The following is an 18,627-nucleotide window of genomic DNA, read 5'->3' as shown; positions in this document are numbered from 1 at the left end:
CTTCCTCAGGGCAACTGAAAATATTCCCAAATTTTACATATGAAATTCTGAAATCACACACAGTAGAGAACAATACTACTCCTTCCTCCATTTCCCACTACTCTAGAGAGTAAATTCCGCATACAAAATAGAAATCCATAATTTCCTAGCATAAAACCAAAGAAAAGAATATGAACGAATGCTCCAGAAACAGGGTGGATAAACTGGCTTTTTAAGCCATTTGTGAGTTCAACATTTTTTTGTTATTTTTTTGGATTCTGTCAACAAAAGAGGTGACTTGCAACAGCTGTTATAGCCTCCTCCCATATTAAATGCTAACATTAAAGATAAAGTGAGGGTTAATAACTTTATTTGATGCTAATGTAAAATATCATTGCAACATTTCTAAAGCTTCTAAATATCTTTTTCTTGAAGACAACACAGTTCAAATATAAAGAAGGAACCTATTTCCTTGAAATTTCTTTGATTTCACTTATTTTGAATAGTGGTCAATAAGTTCTACTCTAAAAACTGGTAATACTTATTCTGTACCAATCAATGATCTGACTACCTAATTTTTGAGGATTAGCACATGATCAAATTTTCAATTTGAAAACAAAGGGAATATATGGATATATTTTTCTTCCATTCTTAGCTGAAATTGTCAGACAGCAGTGAATATTTTTGCTTCAGTTGGAGGAAGGGAGAGGTTTACTTCGTATAGCTGGAATATGAAATAGGTTTATATATTTTCCCAGTGAAATCCATACCAATTTGAAACATTAGTGTATTTTGATACAGAGGTCGCACAAGCTGTCTTGTTTATTTTTAAACTTCTGTTAATTGTAGTATTTAACTGGAAGCTGGAAAAACATCATTTTTCCAATATCCTTTTTGTCTTTTTTCCACTTATCAGATATTAGACTCTCCCCAACCCTTGTGTTTGAGTAAAGTGACATTAGAATTGATGTCTTTAAATAAAAAAAAAATCTGAAAAAAAAAAAAATCAAGCTCAGTATAGCACATATCTTGTCAAATACCTTAACACACAGAGATCAAACATAGACTAACTGTGGGAATAGCATTTGTTAATTAATTGGTGCTGCAAAGCCAACAAGAGGAGCACCAAGCATTGTAGATTTTATTAATGTCTGAAAAACTCACCACTTTGTTTGTCTGTTATTTTAAAAATATAAATTTGCTGATTAAGTGCCAGGTCAAAGAAAATATACTTAGAATTTGGCAGACTTTTACCGTAAGAAAAGAACAACTTTAATTTACAATGCCATCCATCATTTTAAAACACAATACACTTTTAGGTGATGCAAAAAAAGGTTTTGGCTTTTTCCAAAATCAGCACATTTGATTTTATCATTTAAAGCGTGCATTTCTTTTTCTACATACATACCAACTTTACATACATATTAATTTCTAACAGTCATAACTATCTATATATTAATGCATTAAACTGAAATCTCATTTTCCTAAGTCTGTGCTTTAGTTCACAGATTTATGCTCGAAATATATTTTCATCTCCATGAACACTTATCTCCAGAAAAGGCATGTACCTATATGCTATCTAATTTGACTTCATTTTCAACAGGTCTTACGATAAACATCCAAAGAAACTCTCCTTCAAGAATCAAGACTGGAGTCGGGAGTTTCAGACCTCTGCCATGCGCAGAAATCTGTATTTCAGCTTGGATGCCTCTGTACTGCAGGCAACTGCTGGAGCTCATATTGGCAAACATAGAAGAACTGGTGAGGAATACGAAGGTCAAGTGCAGTCTTGGCTGCAGTGACCATCAGAGAGTGGACTTCAGAATGCTGAGAGAATGGAATGAGGTGACTAAGGATAAGGTCAAGGTGTTCTTCCTGTAATTTACTAGTAAGGTCTTCCTTAAGAAATTCAGTCCTCCTGAATTTCTTGAAGTTCTCTCCTGAGAACAGTGGGAAAGTTGGGCGTAATGAAGACTCAATCCTAGTGGAGAAGTATCAGGTCAGGGAACACTTGAACTACTGGGAACCACGAGCCAATAGAACAAAATGTGATCTCCAACCAGTGCTGAGAGAGCTGGGTGATGTCACTCAGATGACATTCTTTGAAAGGTGGCAGAAACTGGATGGTGTTCCTCAGGACTTCAAGAATAACAATGCCCCTCCCATCTTTAAGAAGGACAAAATGGAGGATCCAGGAAAGTATAGACTAGTCAGCCTGAACTCAGTTCAAAGAGTGGTGTTTTTCCAACAAAACTATCCAAACACATTTAAGGGCAAGAAGGCAACAAATCCAGGCTAGGCTGGATTTAAGAAGGAGAAATCATGCTTGACCATCATGACAGGTTACTATAACGACATTACTGGATTGGGGGACACAGTAAATAACTTTAAGAAGGCTTTCCACACTCCTATAATGAAACACAATGGTCAAAAACAGAAACACAGGACATTCAATTTAAACATAAGAAAAATCTTTTGTACTAGAAGGTTGATCAAACCATGGAACGGGCTGTGGAGTCTCCATCCTTGGAAAAATCTACAACCTGATTGGATATGAACCTGAGCAACCTGCTCTAGTCTAGTTCTACTGTGAGGAGGGAGGTTAGAGCAGTCAATCTCATGAGGTCACTTCTAACCTCAGCAGTTCTGTGATGTTTTGATGCTGTGAATTAGTAGTAAATCTCATCAAATGAGGGAATCTCATATGTCTCATTAAAAGCATGGTACATGTCATGCCTGAATTATGGTGGATATTATTACGGCCTTACAACTGCATGGGTTAAAATGCCACTGAAGAAAATTATACATAAAATTATATATATGAGAATTATTATATTTATAAAGACATTTAGCTCTGTCAAAACCCCCCTGTTTTGTAAATACACTGAAAATAATTTTGAAACACTTTCAGAAAAAAGCACATTGTTTAAAATTGAAAATTATACTTCTATTAGAAGTTCCATTAATGGTATTGAAAAATAAAACTTGAAAAATGATACTTTACTTTTCAAATATAGAAGAAATTAACCAGAAATTGAGAAAGGAAAAAAAAAAACCCAAGAAATCTGAGAGTGAGAAACTTTTATTTAAAAATCCCCAGATATATAGAATGTACAGGTCTGTTAATGAACTTAAGGTAGGAATATAGTTTCAGATGGAAGAAGTATTAACCTTTGATATTAGATATCTGTCCAAAAGAATGAAGAAAGTAATGTAGAGTTCAAACACAAAAATCAGTTAAGATGCCCTGAAAAATTATATGTTCCAAAGTTACACTATTTCAGTTGGTATTTGTCTTATACTGAAATCTTTGTTTCATTCAAAGAAAATAAGATTGTATAAAATAAATAAATTTACTCCACACTTTCAATCTGGTTTTCATGTTGTCAAGAAAACTAAACATTGATCATTTCCTGTGTGCCTGAAAAAATTTCCATAGTTTTTGATTTTAGTAAGGATAAAAATACAACTTACTCATCCTGGCCTCACTATAGGCTATACAGAATATTTGTAACCATCAAAAGGCCTGAAATCATATCCTTGCTGCCCTACCTTTTAAGTTGTCACTGGGCATAAACAGGGTGAGTAGGGTCATTGAGAATCTGTAATTGCATTTACAACCTCCGCAAGAAGTAGAGATTGTGAATATAAACCTTGTGCCCCAAGACAACAAGAGAATGAGGAGCATTATGGTAATGAGGTATAAATTCAGGCTTTTTCTAACAACTTCTGGTCTCTGAACTGTGGTAATTGAACAAGTTTTTAAGTCAAATATTCTGGGTGAATTCCAGATACTTTGTTTCTTTAAAGTATTAAACAATCCTCTTGGCTTTAGATAATAAATTTCTATTCGCTTCATGTCCTCAGTCACTGAAAAATACTTTTGAGAAGGATTAGGTAATAAACCCTATTGTATTCAATGGTGTAATGATGCTACATAACATAATATTATTTTACATCCAAGGAGAATAAATCTTTGCCATGCACTATCAGGAAGAAAGTGACTTCAAATACAGATCACCATAATTTCTTGTTATACTATGAAAGAGGCAGTGTAAAGGAATTAGTAGTCATTGTGATATACTAGGGACTATTGAATACAAAGAATATGAAGCTAAATGGACAGCTATTGAATTTGATACTGGTCAGGGAATTCTCCATTTTAGAACAATATAGAAAGTACATTTATGCTTCCCACTCCCTCCCAGTGCACTGGATAGCTAAAACAGCGGTGCTCTTTTTTCCCCACCTTTATTTTCAACAGCATTATAGTGATTTTCCTGAACAAACAACAGCAAATCAAAAGTCACCAGACAGAGGGAGGCATCCTCATCTGTATGTAGGTTCCTTATAGGTATGTAATAATTTTTAAGCATAATATTAACTCAACATGACCCTTCAAAGGGCAGGAAATATTGTAGTAGGTCAAGAATTCAAAGCAAAACCAGGAAGACATTTCCTTCATGTAGATACTCACTACTTGTACAAATATATGTCTGCAGAGAAAGCAAAACCATTAGCAAATGAATTTTATGTTTAAGGATACCCTTTTTTATTGAGACCAAATGCTTTGTATTAAAATTAAACAGTTGTAATAGAGATTCTGTAAAAAAAAAAAAAAGTAAATCCCAAGGTCAAGCAAGAATTCTACAGAGCTTTCAAAATATTTGGTGGTAACTGTGTTGAAAAATCTCAACACAGTTTTCAATCAAGTCCAAAGTTTTCCTCTGTTTAATGTTATGGCTCCTCAAACACATAATTCCAAAGCAATATTGAATTCTCTAAGACACTGAAGAGACTGGGGTTTCAGATCTGTAATGTGTTGTGAAAGACCAGAAAACAATTGTCTCTTTCCTGAATTACTATAAAAACCCTTTTTAAGACTTTTAATATACATGTACTTCTGAAGTGATGTCATTGTTTAATTTAAGGGAAGGGCAGAAAGAGAACACCAAGAGCATGATTGTTTAGGCTCATCTTGAGGGCCCCTAAACAGCCAGAGCAAATTCTTGGCCCTTGTTTCATTTTCAGGACTTTCAAAATGCATTCCAACTCAATTAAAAATTTTGAAAAATGCTACACTTCAGGGTTGGTTATGAATCATTTTGTATGATGCTTTATATTGAGAAATGAGTTACACCCTGCATCTTTTTTCAAAGACTCTGCAACAGATAATTTGTCAGAAAATTCTGGCAAAAGACAGTTGAGATACAGATCTGTGCTAAAGATAATGGTGGTAAATGACACTGATAAACACTCATGACCTACAGTAGTTTGATAAACATCAGAGAACCAACATTCTACAATGAATTGTAAGAGACAAGTTTCCTTTTTAAAAATTCACCCAAACCAAAGAGATTTTTTCTATATCACTTTCATTATGTACATATCATACTTTAAAACATTTTTAGACAGCATTCAGTTGTAGATATTCTTTTCTACAGTTGAACAGTCAAAGTGTTAAAATTGCCTTAACTAGAGCAAAGAAAACATTTTCTCATCATAAGTAGCTGAAATTCCAGTGTAATTGAACTGAGGTCCATTAAAGGATATTACAGACCTGAATGGCAAGAAGGAAAGAAAACAAAGGAAAGAATACATGAAAAAAACTCCATCTACTGACCTGATCAGAAACAAAATTTAATAAAATTTGAGAAAAATATAATTGATTTCTTTTTGATTCCTGAAACCAAAAATGAGTTGTCTGTTGCTGTGTTACAATGCAATTCTCTTTTTCTTCCAGACTTTCAGTGTAAAGCCAGGAACAGTAAATACTGCTTCCCTTTTAGAAAATAGTATAATCCTAAAAACCATGATCCATTTAATGTTCAGAAGCAATTGGCTGTCTGAATAATAATTACAGCTCAGACCAGTATGCTATGTTCCTCTTCCATATCACAACATTGCTGCTATTATTAGTAGAACACATTTAGTAACCTTCACTCATTTCATCAGGAGATGCTAACTGCTTAACACTTCTAAATTAAAGTGCAGTTATTCTGGCATGCAAACCAAAATGTAGGAATTTTGGCTTAAGCACCCTTTATTAAAAGGAACAAAGGAATTCTGCACAATCCAAATACCACTGTTCATTTAGCACAGTGCAAAAACAAGTGCACGCCTGCCCCTCAGCACTACTTGCATAATAAACTGCCATGTACTTTTAACTGGAAATATTATACCTTGGTTAATCCAGAATTTAAATGCCTTGTGATGCCATGGATTTTCCAAATAAGTAGGACCTATTTGATTTAGCTTTTGCTTCATTGTGCACAATTATGTTGTGTGATGCCCAGTGTTACAAATGCTTCATAACAGTGCTATCAAGACTTTTTCTTCGTAGAGCCTCCCTATAGCCTTTCATTAAAATGGCTTGAGGAATGCAGATACAGGATGACAGCAGAAGCCTTGAAATAAAGGCACTGATTGAAACCGGGAGCTTACAGACAACTGCAGTCAACTTCTGGTTATGAGGGAAAATTAAAGTTTCAAGGATAACAAGTAGACAAACAGCAAGAACCCAAGTATGCAAATTACAGCACATACATGCAGTGACTGAGAGCATGCTAAAAAAAAAAAACGTCCCCAAGGTGACACTGAAGAGAAAAACAATCATATTCATAAACATTACAATTCCTTGAGGGAAGGAACCTCCCTACTATGAAAACTGGCCTTCTCCTGCTGGAGGACTTGAATGGTGATAACTCATGCTAATCTTTTCCTCTAAGGCAGAAGCCACCAGCCTCAGGAGCCAGGGGGACCCTGGATGGGTTAACACCGCACCAGGAAAAGAGGTAGATGCTAGAAAGAGTTTTTTAGTCTTAAGCAAATCTAATTCAAACTAAAAGCATTCCTATTATAAAAGGACTACTAAAGGCTTTGAAAAAAAATTTAAGACTTGAACAGATAGTAAATTCTTTGTTTTGCACAGCTGGTGTGCTCCTTTGGCCTCACATAAACTGCAACAGGTTAAGTACAGGAGTCTGATGGAGAACTCACACAGCCTCATCTTGGGGGACAGCCAACTGGTTGTCAGAAAAAAAAATATAAGAAAATAACTATCAGCTTGTGAACAAAGTCTCTGTACAGAAGACAGAAAACAACTTCTAACAGAGAAGATATGTCAGCTGTGAGAGCCTCATACTTTTCAAGTTCAAGAGGAAGATCATAATAGAAACAAATGCAGCAAAATCTGAACAAAACCAATCACATAAAAAGGAGGTGAATATGTCTGTACTATTTACAGACCACCAGAAGAAAATGATCTTTAAGGTCTGCATGTAATGCATATGATATAATCAGATTATACCAGTGAGAACAGAATTTTATAAAAAAAATAGCTAGCAGGGTATGAAGAATATAGGGTGAAAATTGCAATGCCAAGATTACAACAATTTTGATGCTATGTACACATTTCCTGTTAGTTACCAGAAGGAAGCACCATGCAATGCAACTACAGAAAGCAGTTCTTGGCAAACAAATTATAAAGAAATGTGAAATTTAATAGACACTTTGATGACTAAATCTCAAACTGCAATATTGATTAAACACAATGTGGCTGGGATACCAGGAAGTAAAAAAGACTACTTCAGAAGCTACAATGATTGCAAGTACCATTTGGCAAGTATCACTTACAGAATTAGACTCACAGGAAGGGGGGGACGGGCAAGAGGATAATGACTGACTAAACCTTATATTTAGGCGATACTTTGAGAATTGAAATCTCACCCTAAGTCTGAAATAAGCAAATCCCTTCAGTTTTGCTTTGCTTTTTATTTCATGTTTAGTTATGCATTATGGCTCCATTTTTTCCTGACAGACACCCTTGACAGCTTACATAGTGTGCTGAGCTGTTTTTACAACCACCAGTGAAGCAGAGATGCACTACCTCTGAAACAGACACAGGACTCTGAAAATAGGACCTCCAGATATTAACAACAAGAGAGGGGGAAAAGCAAGCTTGTTTTCAGCTTTAATTTGTTTTACTCAGTTGAAATGTGACGGAATGAATACGAAAAGATAGCATAAGAATGAAATGTCAAAACCCTGTAAACCAAAATATCTCAGGCATGCATTATTAATCTTGTTTGGTTTACCAATTCAAATCTGGGGTGGCAAGCAATAATCCTCTTCTGCAAAAAGAAGTTAAAGAAATAAACTGGAAAATGCAGCAGTTTTGAAATGCATAAACATTACAGCTGCTTCATTACCTGTGCTATTAAATAGTGTCTAATTACACAATAGCCTTGCTTTGACAATAACAATTCTTATCTCAATTTTAAGAGTGGCAGGAGTAAACTTTTTCAGTTGGGTATTTTATTCTATCTCCTTAAATCCCTTTGACTGGATCACAGCACTTTGCAATATTAATATTTTTTTGGCCTTTTCCAGGTAGAATAACGCAATATCTTTAAATGAGTTCAGAGTTCAACTGTTAAATTATGTAGCATAAAATAAGCATAGCTTGTCATTTATCTCTGATATATTATTGTGTTCTTAGGTTACTGACAGCTACAATCCACAAATTGTGTATCAGTTTGAAACACAATACACTCATTTTCTCAAGCCTTTTCTATAAATTAGTATATAGCCTCTTAAAAATGGTGCACCAGAAAGTTGAACTGTGAAATAACAGAAAGCTCCAAGACAGACATGTAATGAAACTCAAATTAGCAGAGCATTTCAAAGAGAAACACTTACAGTACAAGATAAAGAACAGCCAAAGGAGATATTCTGTAAAGAAAAATAAATTTGAAATCTTGTACTTCGAGCTGGGGAGGAATGAAGATGTGGGAAGGGGTTAGAAAGGAAAGCAGTTAGGGTACAATTCAACTGGTAGAGTCTAGAGATTTTCTGTCTGAGTTTCATGCTTCAGTGGCATTTACAGGAATCATAGAATCATTTAGGTTGGAAAAGACCAGATCATCAAGTTCAACCACAAAACTAGCATTGTCAAGCCATTGCTAAACCATGCCCCCAAGTGTCACACCTACATATCTTTAAAATACTTTTGGGGATGGTGACTAACCACTTCCCTGGGCAGCCCGTGCCAGAGCCTGACACCTGTTTTCATGTAAAAAACAAAGGGCCAGGAGATTTAGGCACTCTTTTTTCTGGACTACCCAGCAGTTCCCAAACCAGTTTGCTCCATAACACTTGCTGGAACTCAGGTGCATGACAAAATTCAGACACAATTATATGAAAATGCACACATCCTGAATCCCAAAGATAGGAGGGATGGAGGTAAGAATTAAAACAGAGAGATTAAATAAGCAAAACCCCAAGCAGAGAAGATCAGTAATGTATTACTGCTTACTGCCAGAAACTGCTACTTTTTTCTCCCAATGCATTGTAGAAATTTAAATTTTAATCTCTCAACTGGCATACCACATGCCAACAAGAAAAAGCAGAGTAGATTCCTGTCTTTTCTTACTTTTGGGCAAGTGAGCTTAGCAGGAGAATTTCTAAAGTAAATTCCTGCTCCTGAGTAGAGGATTTATATAAATCCAGCTAATGAGACTAAGTTGTCAGAAGCAGCAGTTAATACACAAAAAAAAAAAAAAAAAACAAAAAACCAAAAAACCCAAAATCCCTCAAACAGAAAAAGTAGCAGAAGCTTTGGGATTTATTACTATTTTATAAAATTCCAAAAGAAGAACTGATTTTTCTACTAACATGCCTTAGTTAATAGATAATGAGTGAGAAAACATTTGTACATTTTATACAGTTCTCAGGGTTAGTATGATGCTAGACTGTGAAAGTTCAGAAAGCAAAAGCAAAAAACCCTGAATTATTTCTTCTCTCTGAAGAGTCAGGATAAAACCATTTAACTGTACATATTTTAGACTGATGAGACTGAATCAAATAGTGTCTGCATGTAAAGATACCACAAATAGAAAAGTAATTGATTTTTTTGTAAATCTATTTTTTTAAATAGGATTGAGCGTCCAAGAACAGGCCAAGGGAAGTTCACTTATCTAATCAGTGAGTATTTATGTAATTTATTATATATTTCATGTAAATTACATATTGAATCCATATGCATGGAAATAGACCTTAACTCTAATTCTATTCTCCAAATTTAACAACTGAGCCCAAACCACTTCTTTCTCTTCCGTTTACTGTGCCTGGAATTTTGATTCAACTGGACAGAAAGAAATTTGTGTTGCCTGGTATAACTCTCTACTAGTGAGGATGACTCTCACTAGATGAAAGGTAAGAATTTTTGTTGGCATGGAAAACTTGCCAGGGTCCTATTATAGTCAGTCACAGGATTCTGTAGTACAGTAAGTAGAATGCATATTAATTGTGTCCTTCAGGGACAGATCTCCTATTACATTTTTAAACAGGTAACCTCAGTTCCATATCCTAAGAAATTAAACAAGAACAAGGTTTAGTCACTAGAAGTAGCATTAATCCTAAACCATGAGAGGATCAGAAATCCTGTCACTTCACTATCATTTTCACCATACCTTAGGATTTCATAATGATTAACTATAGGTTAATGCCTGCTCCATACATTCTTGACTGTGGATCTCACTCAGAGGGGCATAACTCTTTTTGTGCTCTATATAGGCAATGTAGGTGTCTAAGAATGGTTCTGAGTATTATTCTTGCAATGTCTAAGCGTATTTATGGATCCTGCCTGAAATAATTTCGTCTGCTGGATGATGTCATCTCCTAAATTGCATTGATTTTTCTTGAAACTAGTCTTCCAAGTCATTTCAGTCCTTTGAAAACCACTATTGTAAGTCTTTCAAGAGATTCTCCTGACCCTCATCTCTTTTTCATCACAACAGCAATTTCTGTCTTAAAGAAAGAGAAGTAGTCACATAGATGAAAATGCTACTGGTGGCAACTGTATTTTTTTCTCCTAATAGAAACACACCTGCTTGACAAGAGACATTTTAAACTAAACTCATGATACATGCTTGAATTCAAAATTCTTCCTAACACACAAGAAAAATAATCTCAACTGAAATGCTCTGGTACTTAATATATTTCCTCTAAGGAGAAAGAAAACAAGGCAATAAGCCATGCAATAAATAAATTTTTAGCATACATACTCTCAAGGCCCTTCCATCACATTTTACCAGGAAAAGTAATATTTAAAGTGCTCAATATAGACAGGATTGGCCCAAAACTGAATAAACACAATTGCTCAACTGTGTTAGAGAAACAGGATTGAAAACAGCACTTTTCAATTTTTTACTGAAATTCAGAAAAAAAACCTCAACTAGTATTTTTTAAGAGGTAAAAAAATCCCTCCCAAATTGTTTTATATATTAAAACTACTGCATTGATATAATAATGGAATTCAGAAAGATAGAAAGCTATCTTCTTTGGAAATAATTGTCCTCAGGATTTCAACTAGCATCCCTGAAGTAATTCACTGCTATGAGAGGTACTTATTTTGCTTTAAATTACCTCTAAAACTTTACATGCCCCAGAACTACAGAAGGGGGAAACTCAGATTGCTATAACCACCTGTACAAGATACAGTATGCCCATCCTTGCATTCCACACACTCATGACATAATAGGTAAAAATAAAGTTGATACTTGCCCTTTCCTGTCCCTGTTGTTGGATTATAGTCCTGCTGTCAATATAAGTTATCCTCAAGAAAGAGCACAAGATTCTGTTTAACTCTCTTCTAAGCATCTCATGTCAGGCTTGAAAGGCTGGATTCCTTTTATCTCTTGTCCTCATTTCCTATCATGTACGTGTCGTGCACACATGTTCACAGTATTTGTGTAGGGAAATATATGTGCCAAAGCTTAACTGGATAGAATACACTACTTTGCACCTGGAGACTTCATAGAACCAGTACTCATTTAAAGTGCATCCTAAAATAAACCTCATACTTGGGAAATAATATTATGTACAAATTAAAATCACGCATTAGATACAGAGAGTAGCAGGAATTGATGGCCATTTTTCTATTCCAATTAGAATAATTTATAATATACAGTACATCCTTTCAGGTACAATGTGCTGACATCTTTACATGAAAGGACAGAAAGAGTAATACATAACAATAAACTCCCAGGACAGCATCAATTAACACTGCCAGACTAAGCAGTTCTTCTTACTTATCTTACTAGCGTGGCTTATTTAATAAACAAAACCAGACTTCTCAAGAGGATTGTAATGTCATTAGTTCTATTCTTCCTTTAACCTCCTATGCTGAATAGGGCTTTTTTTTCCCTCACAGTTAGATGTACCTGTCAGAAACGTGACATGTATTTTCTCATCCTGATACTTTATGTCCTTCAATGATGATTCTCCTAGGCACTCTCAGTGGCATTCAAATAGGACCTTGGAGTATGGCACCCTCTCTTTCTCCTCCTTTGTGCTTTTCTTAGCACACTTTTTTAAACTTTTCTATATTTTTCACCTCTAACATTCCTTTTTTCCTACTTTTACTGAAATATTTTCACTCAGCCAATACCATTTCAATCTTGGCATGATCAAAGTCTATCAAAGGTACTTTGGAAAGTAACAAATTACCTCATCAATTTTATTTTTTATAAAGACAAGACCTGAAAAGAAAAAATAAAAAATGGAACTAGCTTGGCAAAACATCTGTACACACAAAAAACATCAGCCATTTTATGATATGATTTCCTTCATAAGTTTCAAAGTAGAATAGACTACTCAAAATTTTGAATTTTTGGATGAATCTAAGGATTACAGGTGTATGGGAAGAATAAAAGAGAGGGCTAGGTAGCAAACTGAGGCATAAGGAAAGTGGCTTCCCATATCCCACAATGCCCTGGATTTCAGCCAAGAAAAGAGATGTAAAAGGTTATTTGAAAGAAAGTTAAAAAAAAAAGAAAAGATGAGCAGGACCAAAGTCAAAATACTGAAAAGCTGAATATTTCAGGAATTCTTCTGGGATGTAAAGACCATGTGCTTGAAGTCCTTGGTCAGTCTGGGAATACAGGATGTTCTGAAATGAGCCTTTGACTTTTTTGTCTCAGCTTAGATACTCTACCTACATGCTTTTCCCTCATAAATGTCCATAACTCAGATGATATCTGGCACAATCCCCAAAAACTTGTGGAACTTTCTCAGAACCTCTCCATTAATATCTGTTATTAATTAGCTGTGTTTTGGGAAGACAAACAAGTTATGGGACATGTTTTTAAGGCAGGGTAGAACAGTATGGCTACATATTAATTGATATATGATCTCTTATCCTGTCAGTGTATGCATTAAAACGTGCATAAATGAAGTGTGACAGGTTCTTAAAATACCTAGTGCTTTAAAATAAAGTAGGCACAGAGATGATGAACAATAATTATGTTCTTTCTTTCTCTCTGTTTAGCAAATCAAAATTTAGGGCAGACCACAATGTCCTTGTCATCCTCTCTAACTTGATGACTTAGAAATAACAATTTTAGTGAAAACTTGTCCTCTGTCACCTGTGTCCTTGAGAGAGAAGAATATTTTCTGTAAGGGTGGACAGAAGGGTTTAAAAATCAACTATTTGTTGCAGGGAATGTCGCTGAAGAACAATGAGGTACCACAAACAGAATCTGAACACAATATGACACTGAATTATTCCCCACAACTGAATGCAAACCAAATGTATTCTAAATTGAAACAGCTCCCAAAATTAATTAAATCTCTGAAACAAAACTCAAGTTTATATTTCTTAGAGGAATGAAAGAAAGTTGCATCAAGGAAAAAGTTTTCAAAAAGTGAAGATAGAAAGCTTTCATATTGACAAAAAAAGAATCCTTACCATGTCTAATTTTCTAGTATCTTAACGGTATTCTTTTAATCTTGCACAAGGAAAAATATGGTAAAATTTTTATAAGCTTTTAATATTTTATTTCCTCACTAATCCTTTTTGTTTCTGCTGTTATGAAATGAATTAACCTTATCCTTTTAATGAAGGGTAACAAGAAAAAATTTCTTTTATATGTAAAGAGTTTCACAAACAGGAAGTCTATGTCAATTAATGCCATCTGCAATTGTTTATCAGCCAGACAGTCAAAAAGTCATTTTCTTTTCTGATTAACCAGAAGAAATGATCATATGAAGGATTTTTGAAGAGGTCCTTACCTTTGAAGTCTCTTGCAGTTTCTTTTGGCAGTCTGTGGAAAAGGGATATTTACCTGTTCAAAGCAGATAAGGTATTATTAGTGATATATCAGAATACATACTGTAAGTAAACCACATTCATTAGTTAGTTAAATATATATGGATTTATCTTAATTAGGTTCCCCTCTGTGTATTTCTCTGATTCTCATCAAGGAAGCTGCAGGGTTCATAAAACACGATATGCTCTGAGAAATGCAGAAGGTTAAAAGAAATTATCTCAATGTGATTAGAGTAGCTTTTAAGTGCTGACCTCCCACTTATTTTTGCATTTATGGGCAAAACACCTTTATTAGTCTAATCATATTTCAGTACTTGTTTAAGTGCTAGCAACAGAATTTTCAACAATATCTGAAATCCCAGTGACTATGCTTACAGAGAATTTTGTAGTCTAGCATTTTCTTCTATCTTTTTCCTTTCCTCTTCACCTGCCCTCTCTTGTCTAGCACCTCTGGTTTAAGTTCTGATGGATCAAGGCCATTTTTTATTTCTCCAATTGAATATTGTCTTGCACAAGAGTATTCTGACTCAGAGGTGTTATAACACTAAAGATATGAAAATAAATGCTTAGCAATTTAGCATATGGTACTGTTATAAGGTGCATACAAAAACTTAAGAAAAATATTTACTAATTGCTCATACTACCTACTTAGTAATCTATTTTAAAAAGTTCATTAAATTTTCTGCATCAAATAGCTTATTCTGAACTTACAATATCAGGAAACATACAAAGAAACAAATCTATTTCCAGAGCTAAAATTAACTTATTTTTCATTCCTTTCATGACTTCACTGATCACAGAATACATATTTTGTAGAAATTTCACCTTATTTCCTGTTAGGTTGTAGCATTTGGAGGCATATCCCAACAGAGTGGAAGCCTCATAAATACAGCTTTCTGATAAGAGCACATCAAATTTACTGTCTCACTTCAGTGCATCTGTTGTTTTTCATTTCTTTTCATCATTTTAAAAGTACTGTAATGATAACTGAAACTTTCCTTTTGCCTTCAATATGAAAACATGAAATAATGCCCCCAAGATTGCATATGCAGATGATAGCAGCGTTTCACTCTGTTTCAAGAGCAAAATTTGAAAGAGTCTTTTTGGTAAAAAATAAGTTGCTTTCATTTCTGCCATGAAGAAACTTTTTAGTGAGAGTGTTTCCAGGAAAAAAAACCCAAAAAACTAAAACAGTAGTTGAATGGGAAAGTATAAGTAGGGGTGAGAAAAAAAAAATTTGTAAACATAAGAAAAAAGGATTTTACTCTTTCATACACTATTTACTACACTAGTAAGAGCCTTCATATTTATGCTATAAAATAATTTGGAGCTAAATATCTTTTATATTTAAAACTTATTTAAAAAAATAAGTTACTAATCTTTAGTAAAGAAATTATTATGTGGTAAAAGATGGGGCAGATTTACCCCTATGGGCAAAAATGGGGTAGAAACTACTCTTGTGTCAGTATGCCAGCCTTTATAATCTGAAAAACTGAGAAATATCAGATAGATAAGAAAAGGGAGTTTAGTTTAATTTAAAACACTGTATTACTGATTAGAATGTCATGCAAAGATACATTGCATTCCCACCTCTGCTCAGAAAGTTTGAGAACCATGTTTTGGCAGAAAGACATTCAGCACTAAAACCTCTTCATTATTTAATACAGCTTTTGTCCCCTTTTTTGGAAGGACTTATGACCTTAGGAATGACTATAAATTTTTACTGCAATGACATAATCATCTGCTACTGAATATTCCAAAATGAAGAGAAATACTGAGCTGAAATTTCAGATATACACAAATGATGAATTATAGCTTGGGAAATAATCATAATTTTGAAAGAGATATCCATGTATTTCTACAGCAAGTTTTTTTTTGCCTACACACCTTAAAAATAAACAAACATTTACAAAACCACAAATGTAGAAATTTACAGATTATTTATATTTGATGAAGTTTAAAAATTTACTATTAAAAAAACATGCGCTTGTTTATCAACTGAAATCAGTCATCTTTTACGCTTACAAATTCTCCTTATGTTAGCAATGATTATCTGAAATGGCTTCTGAGCAGATAATTCCATATTTTAGGAACTGCAGAATGGATAAAAGACGTATTTGGGGATTGCAAGATGGGATAGCTACACACATTCTCAAAGCAAAGATATTCTCTCCAAGGGATTATGTGCTAAAAAAATACATTTTAGTTTGAAGGATAAGAAAGATAAAATCATATAAACATATAATGAAAAAATAGCCTGGGAAGTTCACACTTTTTTGGGTGATCTCATTATAAAGGAAGAAAGTATTTTAAATAAAACTTACTTCCTCTTTTTGTTCAGTTGCATACTTAAAGAACAATAAATTCTATTTATTTTCACCTGCTGTTTCTTTAACTATTTGATACTGTCACTGATGTTCTTCTATGTGGGGGTGTTGGAGTTGTTTCTGTGGTAAACAAAAAGAATATTTTTGCGGTAAATATTGACTAATCTTTTGCCATCCTCACTGCAAGGAAATACTACTGTTCCAAAGTTGAGCATATGTTTTTGATTGTATGGGCCCTTTCACCACACAAGCATATGCTACTAGGTAAATATAGAGCTGACACATCCTTGCATTATCTAAAGTGATTAATAGCTATAATTATGGGTGGCAAACATCTATTCTAGCACTGCTCTTTGAAAAAGATGTTCATAAAACTGAGGCCAGAGTAGATCTGAAGATTGCTAAATTAAGTATGTTACCATGGTAGCCACTCATTGTACACTGTATCAGAGCAGAGTGAGCAAAAAGACCTTTCCAAAACATTACCAAGTTCTTCTGTCTTTAAACATTTCTATGAGTTTTTGAGGTGTTAATTCAGAATGTGTTAATCTGTAATAGTCCTGTCAAATACATTCATTTTACATACTGTGAAGCCTTCTAATGTATTTTAGAATGCAGATTTTCTATCATGCCTCACTAAACACTGAGAAACTCAGGCATTCCTACAAGTGAAAGACAAGGCGTTTTGTTTGATGGCAGTTTTTGAATTACAGCTATTACTTGAGCTACGTGGTGGATTAACAGTTTTTCTAGCTGTTAATCTTCAGAGTGCATCCCAGGGCAGTCTGTTTGGGTAGGTGACTGCAAGGCACTAGAAGTTGTACTCTGTCAGTGTCTTTGCTTCCACATGTGTTTGATTACGTGCACCTTTTCAACATGCAGACCGCAATTCTGATAGCTTATTGGTGATTCACAGAATCACAGAATGGGTAGGATTGGAAGGGACCTCAATCATCATTTACTTCCAACACCCCTGCCATGGGCACCTTCCATTAGACCAGGTTGCTCAGAGTTCCATGAAACTTGGCCTTGAACATTTACAGGGATGAGGCATCCTCAGCTTCTCTGGGCAACCTGTTCTAGTGCCTTAAGCACCCTCACAGTAAAGGCTTTCTTCTTGCTATCTAAGCTAAATGTACTCTCAGTTTGAATCCGTTCTCCCTTGTCCAGTCAGTACATGTGCTTGTAAAACCCCCTGCCTATCTTTCTTGTAGGCTCCCTTCAGACACTGAATCAATTTGTATTCATTTTACTGTATTTTAAATCCATTATAGCTTTGAATCTATCAGAATAATTTATGCAAGTGGCAACGTATCTTGAATTACATGCCAATCCTGAATCCCTAACACATGCCCATTATTCCATTGGATTTTACTTGTAATCAAAGTAAGAAAAATATAACCATTATCTTCAATTTTATCCTCAGATTCTCAAAAAAACTTCTGTAATTTTGATCACAGAATCACAGAAAGAGCTAGGTTGAAGAAGACCTTTGAGATCATGAAGTCCAACTAGCTCTTTTATACTCACGGTAGAATTAAGCAGGAAAATCTGACTTGAGTGACTCAAGACTTAATCAATGTCAACTGCTTCCACAGCTGCCAACATGAAAATCCTTTTGTGGCAGATCAGACACTAACCACTGGACTGAAAAAGTTTGAATAAATAGATGCAACTTTTACCTATTCTGGTTTTGCCCAGGCTTTCTAATTTTTCTGTCTTAAATGTTCTCAGCTATAAATTAAAAATTCCTGTATTACAGAAGATATTTTAAACACAATTAGGTCTAGATTATTATTTTGAAAATTAAAAATCTAATGAATAGTGATAGGTGATACTATTATGACTTAATGACCGACATCAGTCTTGGGCTCAGCAGAAGATCACTCACATTCAAAGTCCAGTAAGGTATCTAACATCTGGAACGATCTTACCACCTCTCTAACATGAAGATTTGCAATGAGCAGAGCAGAAAAGCTTTGGAAGTTCATTTCTCTGACTGTCTAAATAGTCAGTCTCATCTGATATGTTTGGACCAAAAGCACATAACTCTCTTGGCAGCCCTCAAGAGTTCTACAGTAATTTGCTTTGCATATGCTGGAACTGCAAAATAATTCCTACTCTTTGCCTGCCTCATTACAGCCAATATTTGTGTGTGAGTGCACACACACACTGGGAGACACATGGTGGCATTGAAAGGGAACAAGTGAG

The 18,627-nt window shown here is 34.6% G+C and overlaps 1 long non-coding RNA gene across 2 annotated transcripts in view; it reads right to left on the bottom strand.

The window, feature by feature from the left end:
• The window catches only part of LOC118685841 (uncharacterized), a 318,808-nt gene that overhangs the window by 123,313 nt on the left and 176,868 nt on the right, over positions 1-18,627 (bottom strand). For both annotated transcript variants that reach the window (XR_008508299.1, XR_004980052.1), the window contains exon 3: positions 14,053-14,105. This is a non-coding gene — a long non-coding RNA (uncharacterized LOC118685841). The remainder of the gene's footprint in view (positions 1-14,052; positions 14,106-18,627) is intronic.

The sequence above is a fragment of the Molothrus ater genome, chromosome 4 (assembly GCF_012460135.2).
Source record: "Molothrus ater isolate BHLD 08-10-18 breed brown headed cowbird chromosome 4, BPBGC_Mater_1.1, whole genome shotgun sequence".
Lineage (NCBI taxonomy): Eukaryota > Metazoa > Chordata > Aves > Passeriformes > Icteridae > Molothrus > Molothrus ater.
This window is presented reverse-complemented; position numbering and strand designations above follow the sequence as displayed.